The 7,840-nt window shown below is 34.7% G+C and overlaps 1 pseudogene across 1 annotated transcript; it reads left to right on the top strand.

Annotated features, from left to right (window-relative positions):
- Positions 1-821: 821 nt before the first annotated feature.
- Positions 822-6,621, top strand: LOC148938439 (uncharacterized; annotated as a pseudogene). The gene is made up of 2 exons (XR_016143693.1): positions 822-970; positions 4,044-6,621. The product of XR_016143693.1 is annotated as an uncharacterized LOC148938439 (transcript).
- The last annotated feature ends 1,219 nt before the right edge of the window (positions 6,622-7,840 follow it).

The following is a 7,840-nucleotide window of genomic DNA, read 5'->3' as shown; positions in this document are numbered from 1 at the left end:
GTCTTTCTTAGTTTTTTAATTCTTCTTTGCATCTCAGACGGGGAAACAGTGGGTAAAGAAATTGAAAGGGCTCCTGTAGGTAATTGGTCTGATAATGCTGGAAGGCCCTGGACAATAGAAGCACGGAATTTATTTAGATTATTGGCAGTAATATCAGAGGACTCGGGTAGATTGAAGTTAAGCTGTTCAAGCTTCCTGCCACACAGCTTTTTAACCTCAGAATACCAATTTTTTTGTTTATTAGTGAACAATTCTTTGGCTCTACAGGGGCATGTACTACTACAACTGATACCCTGAACTTTATATTTATAAAATGAGCGATTAGTATTCTATTATTAATATCTTCCCAGCCTAAATAAGACTTAGCAGCTTCCTTATTCTTCATGAGCTCTACTCCCTTTCTATGTACCCCATCTTTCCAGCCTGAGTAAATAAATTCTATATCTACTAATCTCATGTTTCCTACCCCTGTGATATGAGTTTCTGAAACTCCTAATAAGTCCAATTCGAATCGTCTGAATTTCTCTGTCAAAATGTCGATATGATAGTTATTTTCTAACGTCGTATTATTCCAAGTTTCAATTTTCACATTTTTACTAACTACTGGATATGAAAATCTGAGAATAAAACTAAATTTGTGAAATCAGTGTCGTAACAATCAAGTTTATCATTCTTAAATTTGGTCCGACCCTCTTGTTATGTCTAGTTTTCCAAGTTTGTAGACTGGTATTTGTCTGTTGCTTTCTTTCTTTCTGGGTGAATTATTAAGACAATACTATTGTTGTTTGATCTTTTATTTGTCAATTCGTTTATTTTGTAGAAGCTGAAGCTGCTTCAACAATTGATACTGAAACGATCAGAGAAACTTCTAGTCATATTCTGTCATCTGAGTATCAAAATCAACCTTTGGGTATTTCATTGAATATAGCTTCTGAGTCAGACTCACAGGAACTGGATAGAAGTGACGAAGGTATATTTGGAATTATCAGTGCTACTTTAAAATTCAGGCTGATTAAAGATAATTTCTGAAAGTTTTTTCCTACCTAACAAACATTCTTCACATTTTTATTATTCAAGTAGGTCATTAAATAGTATTCCCAAAAGTGTATATTAAGGCTTAGTTTACATTTCGGCTCATAGGCAAGTGCATCAACGGAATTTAAACGCACAATACTGAAACAGTGCAAGACTAAAAGTGGGTCTTGAGCTCCTCAACATTAATCTAATAACTTTCTTTTTCAGTTACTAGAAAGTTACACTAGCAAAGCAGAGATGGAGTTTGTTTTTTACTTTGGTGATTTTTTCGAATTTTTTTCTGTCTAACACCAATTTCTTCCCAAACATGATGCAGCTTAAGAGGAAACTTCGAATAAGACAAAACATTAAACACAAATAAAACTAAATTTGAAAGTAAATTAATTATTAAACTAAACTTAATGACTGGCTTGTCATGCACTTTTTTTTTCTAGCAGGGATTTTTTTTTAGGATTATTTAAAATGTGAGAAAGCTCCCTCTTGTGCGCTTTTATCAGTTTATCAATAATAGTTATATATTATAATTGTCATAATTATATTATATTGTAGTTATAGTAATATATTAGCGCACAAGATAAAAGCGCACAAGAGGGAGCTTTCTCACATTTTAAATAATCCTAAAAAAAATTAAAACAATAATTATCAATAATAATTTTTAAACCATCTTTACCGAAAGATTATTTATCTGTGAGATTCAGCTGTCTCGTGAAGATGATTTATATAACGCTGATTCAAAAATAATAGTTTTTTTTTTTTAATTGAATTGACCTAATATGTTTTATTATACAACCCATTTTTTTTGAATTTTGGAAAATAATATCTTGAAATGCCTTAAGTATAATGTCAAGTCGAAATAAAAAATATATCTTTAATAGTATGCATATTTTACAGATTCGTAGCTTGAAATGATAGATACTTGTTTTACGATTTTTAACGGATCCTAAAACCCCTCTTATGTGTGGCGGCGTCAGGTTGAAGTAAGAATTGTACTTATTCTTTTTGAATAGATAGCTGTGATTTGTCGCTTTATCTTACCAACACGGGGGATGGGGTCGCGGGCGGGGGGTCACAAAAGGCTTATTAAAGCTGACGGTCACAATAAAACAATTTTAGAATTCTGTACTCAGTTTTTGAAGCTGATGTGTCTATTAGAAATAGTGATATCCAAGGTTGTCACTAAATTTAATTGTCACTTAAGTATCTTCTAATTCTATTTCTGAACAGGAATAGTTGAAGCCATTTTTGTTTGCAGGAGTTGAAGACTCTTAGTGAAAACTGTTTGATGAAAATGTCGACTGGTTTAAGTGAATACAAAGACGACAAAAAAGGCAAAATTGAAATGAAAGATAAAAGAGAAAATAAATTAAAGAAGGATAAAATTCAAATGCGGTTCACGCTATTGCTCCCATTTTGAACTCATGTGAGGCTAAAAGCTCTTATGGCAGTTATTGTGCTCTCTTTCGTCGACTTTATCCGAAGTGAACGCAGATTTTTTGGAAAGGATGGGGGTGGGGGGGGGGGATAAGCCAAATCACTGAGTTCGTTTTCAGAGTTATTGCATACCTATGGTAATAACTCTTTCAAACTTGTAATTTTTAAGTAAAACCGTCATACAAACTCGTACAGAAAAATTTAAAGTAAACGAGAACTTCGCATGAGGGTCTAAAGAGGGAGGCTTTGAATAGATTGAGATTAAGGAAGAGCCTGCTTAGTTGTGTCGGCCTCAGAGAGCTTGGTGATGCGGTAAGTTGTTAGTAGCAGTACTCTAGTAGACTCTGAAAATTATATATATCACATTTGTAAGTCTTTCTTATAACTGACTCCCCTCATCCCACTGCCCACTTATGTTTAGGTATACCCATGGAGTATACATTTGGTCGTTCAATTAATATTAGCTTTTTACTTAAATCATACAAAACTATTCTTGAATGACATGGAGAAAGATAGACGTATAGCATGGAGAAAGTTTAACAAGAAAATAATTTATTGAAACCTTTCTATATATGCTGCATTTGTAAGTCGTTCTTGTAACTTACCCTCCCTCTTCTCTCCCCCTTATACCTTATGATACTTCGCAGAAAGTTGTTCCAGTATCTTGAAACGACTGCTGGTATTTCGTTACCAATCTTAGGGACACATTTTTTCCCAGCCAATGACAGCCTCACTCATGTACCTTACCAGTTGCGGATCAATATTATCTCCTGACTCTTTTTCCTCAATTGTTGAAGTTGCAAGCATGTTTTCTAACAGGCAGTCAATCATACTTTATTTGCCTACTCTACTTCGTTTGGATACAAGGGTTTTAAGTTTTTAGGGGGGAAATAAAGAAAGTTTCGACAGAATCCTCCAGCATGCTGACTAATGCAGACACAAGCTGAATTTCCAAGGTTAGATTTTTCAATATTTCGGCACGTGGTGCTGACACCTTGGAACCCTTCCCCCTTAGCTGCTCCCCTGACTAGTTATCATGGTTGCAATCGATTGAATCGTGGATCTTTCACCCATACAAGTGAACATTCATTAAACAGAAATGTAGGGTTTTCTGTATTCTTTTTAGTTGTTATGGTAGAAGTTGTACATTTTTGAACTCACCATACATTTTGAACATTGCTGCATCAGGTGTCTTTTACATGACATCTATAAAATGCATCAAATGTCCAAAACAACAACTACACTTTGACTTCATTTAACTCACCTCTGCTGCTATCTCCAACACAATCGCTGGTGGCTCTGTCCCTAATGGCTGGATAAGCGAAAACTATACGAGGAAATCTGGTGCCATCTTCTGGATAAGTTGCATACATAGGAAAGAAAAAAAATTGGATGATATCCTATATTTATTTCACGATATCCGATAATGACACTGACCTCTATATTGATCTGATAATATCGGCTGCCCCATATATCGGTTGAGTTTTAAGTGTTAAAATACCAATTTTTATGTTAGTTTTATTTTATTAATTTTAGTAAAAAAAAAATTTTATTCAATATTTTGTCTTTTACTACAGGGATGATGCATTCTACTATGTGCAGGTCTAATGATGTGAGCCATCCAATACTCTTAGGCCCTAAACCGATCGTGAGGGTGAAAAAACTGACAGAGAGGGCTATTGAAGAATTAACAGTTGGAATCTGGCGTTGCGGCTCCTGTGGAAAAGCCGAGAAATCCCTTTTGATTCTAGATCTTCACATTGACACTGGCTGTGAAGAGCTTTCACCAATAGAGTGTGATGTTTGCCCTGTAGTAGTTCGTAATTACAGCAATTTTGTTGTTCATTTCATGGAACACCAAATGGGAGTGACCAGGAAATGTGCCATTTGTTTAAAAGAATCTATTGGTGATATGAGACAACATCTAGTGTTACAAGGTCACATTTCACCAAACATGTCGGAACTAGACCTGCAGATGAATGAAACACTAGTCGTTTCACAAAACCCTTCCACTAGCGGCTACTCAAATTCATCTAAATCAGAATCTGATGAAAAAGATTTAGACAATCAAAACTTGGATTATCTGTTGGTCAGTAAAAAAATCACAAAATTAGAAAGACCTAAAAAAGAACACACTGAAAGAAAAATGTATAATTGTAATCCATGCAAGAAATGCTTTTCTTCCTCGAGGGGTTTGAAAGACCATCAAATGATACATACAGCTGAGAGCCCATTTAAGTGTGATATTTGTAAGAAATGTTTTTCTACATCAAGCTATTTGAAAAAGCATCAAACAGTGCATACAGGTGAGAGCCCATTTAAATGTGAGATATGTAAGAAATGCTTTGCTTCACCAAGCTATTTGAATAGCCATCAAAATGTGCATACAGGTGACAGGCCATTTAAATGCGATGTATGTAAGAAATGCTTTCCTTTATCAAGCAGCTTGAAAAGGCATCAAATTGTGCACACAGGTGAAAAACCTTTTAAATGTGAGATATGTAAGAAGTGTTTTTCTTCAACAAGCCACTTGAAAAGGCATCAAGTTGTGCACACAGGCGAGAGGCCATTTAAATGCGATGTATGTAAGAAATGCTTTCCTTTATCAAGCGGCTTGAAAAGGCATCAAATTGTGCAAACAGGTGATAAACCATTTAAATGTGAGATATGTAAGAAGTGTTTTTCTTCAACAAGCCACTTGAACAGGCATCAAGTTCTGCACACAGGCGAGAGGCCATTTAAATGCGATGTATGTAAGAAATGCTTTTCTTTATCAAGCGGCTTGAAAAGGCATCAAATTGTGCACACAGGTGAGAACCCATTTAAATGTGAGATATATAAGAAATGCTTTCCTGCACCAGGCCATTTGAATATCCATCAGACTCCATACAGGTGAGAAACCATTAAAATGTAATTTATGCAAGAGAGCATTTTCAGATAAGTTGGCTCTGAAATATCACCTAATAACCCATTGTAGGAAGAAGTGTGATAGTTAATAGTTTATAATACAAAATTTGGATGGAATAGTGATTTCTGTAGACAGAAGTTGAGATAGACGTTGAAGAATTAAAGCTGTTCATGCAAGCTAATTCTCAGATCTGAACTACCGCATTGCTCTATGTATCAGTGAAAACTTTCTGATTTTTCTTATTCTTTGACAAGTAAGGCTTGATCTCCAGGAAATCTTGTATTTGTAAAACTACAGAAGCAGACCCAGTGCCTATTTTCTTCTCTCTCTTAATGCCTATTCTGCCTTCTAATTTCTAGTGCCTGGTAAAATGTCTATTTAAATGGGTAATTTCAGCTCAAATAGAATTCTTCAGTGTTCAAAACGTAGGATTATCAGGATTTTGAAGTATCCAACCATTTAACAAGAAAAATCAGGTCCTGTGGTTCTTACCTTAGCGCAAAAAAGAAATGAAAAGGGTTAGTTTGTAAATAAATTAGGTTCAAAAACGTCAAAAACCTTTATTTTCGAATGGTTCAAAAACCAAGAAAAAATTATTGTCCTATCGACATAAATCGTTAATACTCAATTGTATTGTAAAATTACTACATAAACGAGCCAAATTATTATTTTAAGGGGGCTCCCGAAAATTTGCCAATAATTTTTTTCTTTCTTTTTTTAAATCTAATCGTTTTAAACATACACCCAGTGGAAAAATTTACAAAAAAGTGTAAAACCAATTTGTTTATCAAAAATAAGTGCCCATGCTGCATCAAAATGGGACCCCATCCCCCCCCCTCTTTACTCATGCCTTCTAAAGACCAGAATATAATTTATGCTTTACTGAAAACAATCCTTATTTTGAGGTAGGTGTTTTTATTTCTCGCAATATAAAAAAAAAATCATCATAGCCAAGATTATTGAAAATATAACGGAATAGATTAACCATTAATATATGTGATGATATTCATTCCTGAAAGTCTAAATAATTTTGTTGAAAATCCTCATCATGTCCTGAAAATTTTGATTCACTGCTCTAATCTGTTCCTAACATATTGTTGATACATCCTTTTGACAAACTGTTTGCAAACCGTGTGTTTTGATTTAGTCCAACTTCCTTTTTGATTTACCTAAAAGTTTCATCTTAATATACTTAGCAAAGCTGCTAAGTATATTAAGATGCTAAGTATATTAACAGCTGCCAATAGAAAAATAGAAAAATAGTAACAGTCCCAATAGAAAAAGTAGTTGTTGTAGTAGTTGTTGTAGTACATATTGCATTTGAGTCAATTAATAATCCCCCTCATCTTTACATGAAAGCTACAACCTAATACCTTAAGCCGCTTCTCAGGTAAGCCCTTTTGACAATCTGCATGAACATCGTTTGCTTTGATTTAGTTCAACATTCCCTGAAAGTCTCACTTGACTGCCATTGACCTTTTTTGGCACCAAAGGTGAAAATCGCCCCCATCCCAATGAAAAATTCTATGTAAAAACAATGGGCAAATTCCATAACTTACAGCCTTTGCCTTCTGGGCTGTGGTTGGACCTTTCAACTATTCTGAATAAAATGGCTCTCTTGAAATTGGATTTGATGGACTTGGAGGAAAGGTGCGTGAGAGGAGGCTGGTTGCCCTCCAAGGTGCGTGAGAGGGGGCAGGTGATTGGGTGGGTAAGTAGGGTTAAAGCCTTGCTCTCTTATCTGTCTGAACTAATAAAGTACGAAAGTCGTGTTTTTTTTTTTACAAAAATTAACGTTAATAAAATATAAAAAAGGGTTGTATACAGACATTTGGGGATGTTAGAGGGGCAAAGGTACAGTTGAATAGGAAGCAACTTCATGGAAATTTTACTAATAGAAATTCTTGGGATCTAGTGGAGTACTTCAATAGGAGGGGGAAATAAACATGAAAAGGTTCAGAAATCGTTTTTAAGCTGCATTTTTTTACATGGATATAAACTGTCTAAAGATGTAAAATCACCAAATTTCTGATTACCCATCGTAAAACTTGTTTTATATAGTTAGCAAATATTAGTTACATCTGGTTATTTCAGCAATCTGAAGAAAATCCCGTCGTTTTATGCAAAGGTCAATGCTATCCCCAAGAAACAGCATTACTAAGCCTTAAACTGAGTTTACTTTTTTAGCTGAAGCTCTCAGGCATAGGCACTTTTAAAGATTGAAAGAGGGTGTATTTTACCTGTTTCAAAGAATTTTTCCAAAGACTTCACTGAAGTATTTGAATTGCTTGGATGCATTATATGTCGGACCAAAGATACTGCTCTTTATTTCTAGAATAAGCGAGAACTGCTTTCGTCTGAAATAAGTTTTAGTGTTTGCAGTATAATACTTTAATGCAAGTTGATCTAGTGAACAGATAGGATCCACCACTAGACTAGTCCAAACTAGACGGCACTAGTTCAAAC

This window comes from Artemia sp. Qi Xiang Cuo, unplaced genomic scaffold (genome assembly GCF_049724085.1).
Source record: "Artemia sp. Qi Xiang Cuo unplaced genomic scaffold, ASM4972408v1 HiC_scaffold_3290, whole genome shotgun sequence".
Taxonomy (NCBI): domain Eukaryota; kingdom Metazoa; phylum Arthropoda; class Branchiopoda; order Anostraca; family Artemiidae; genus Artemia; species Artemia sp. Qi Xiang Cuo.
Note: the sequence above shows the minus strand (reverse complement) of the source record. Positions and strands in the feature narration are given on the sequence as shown.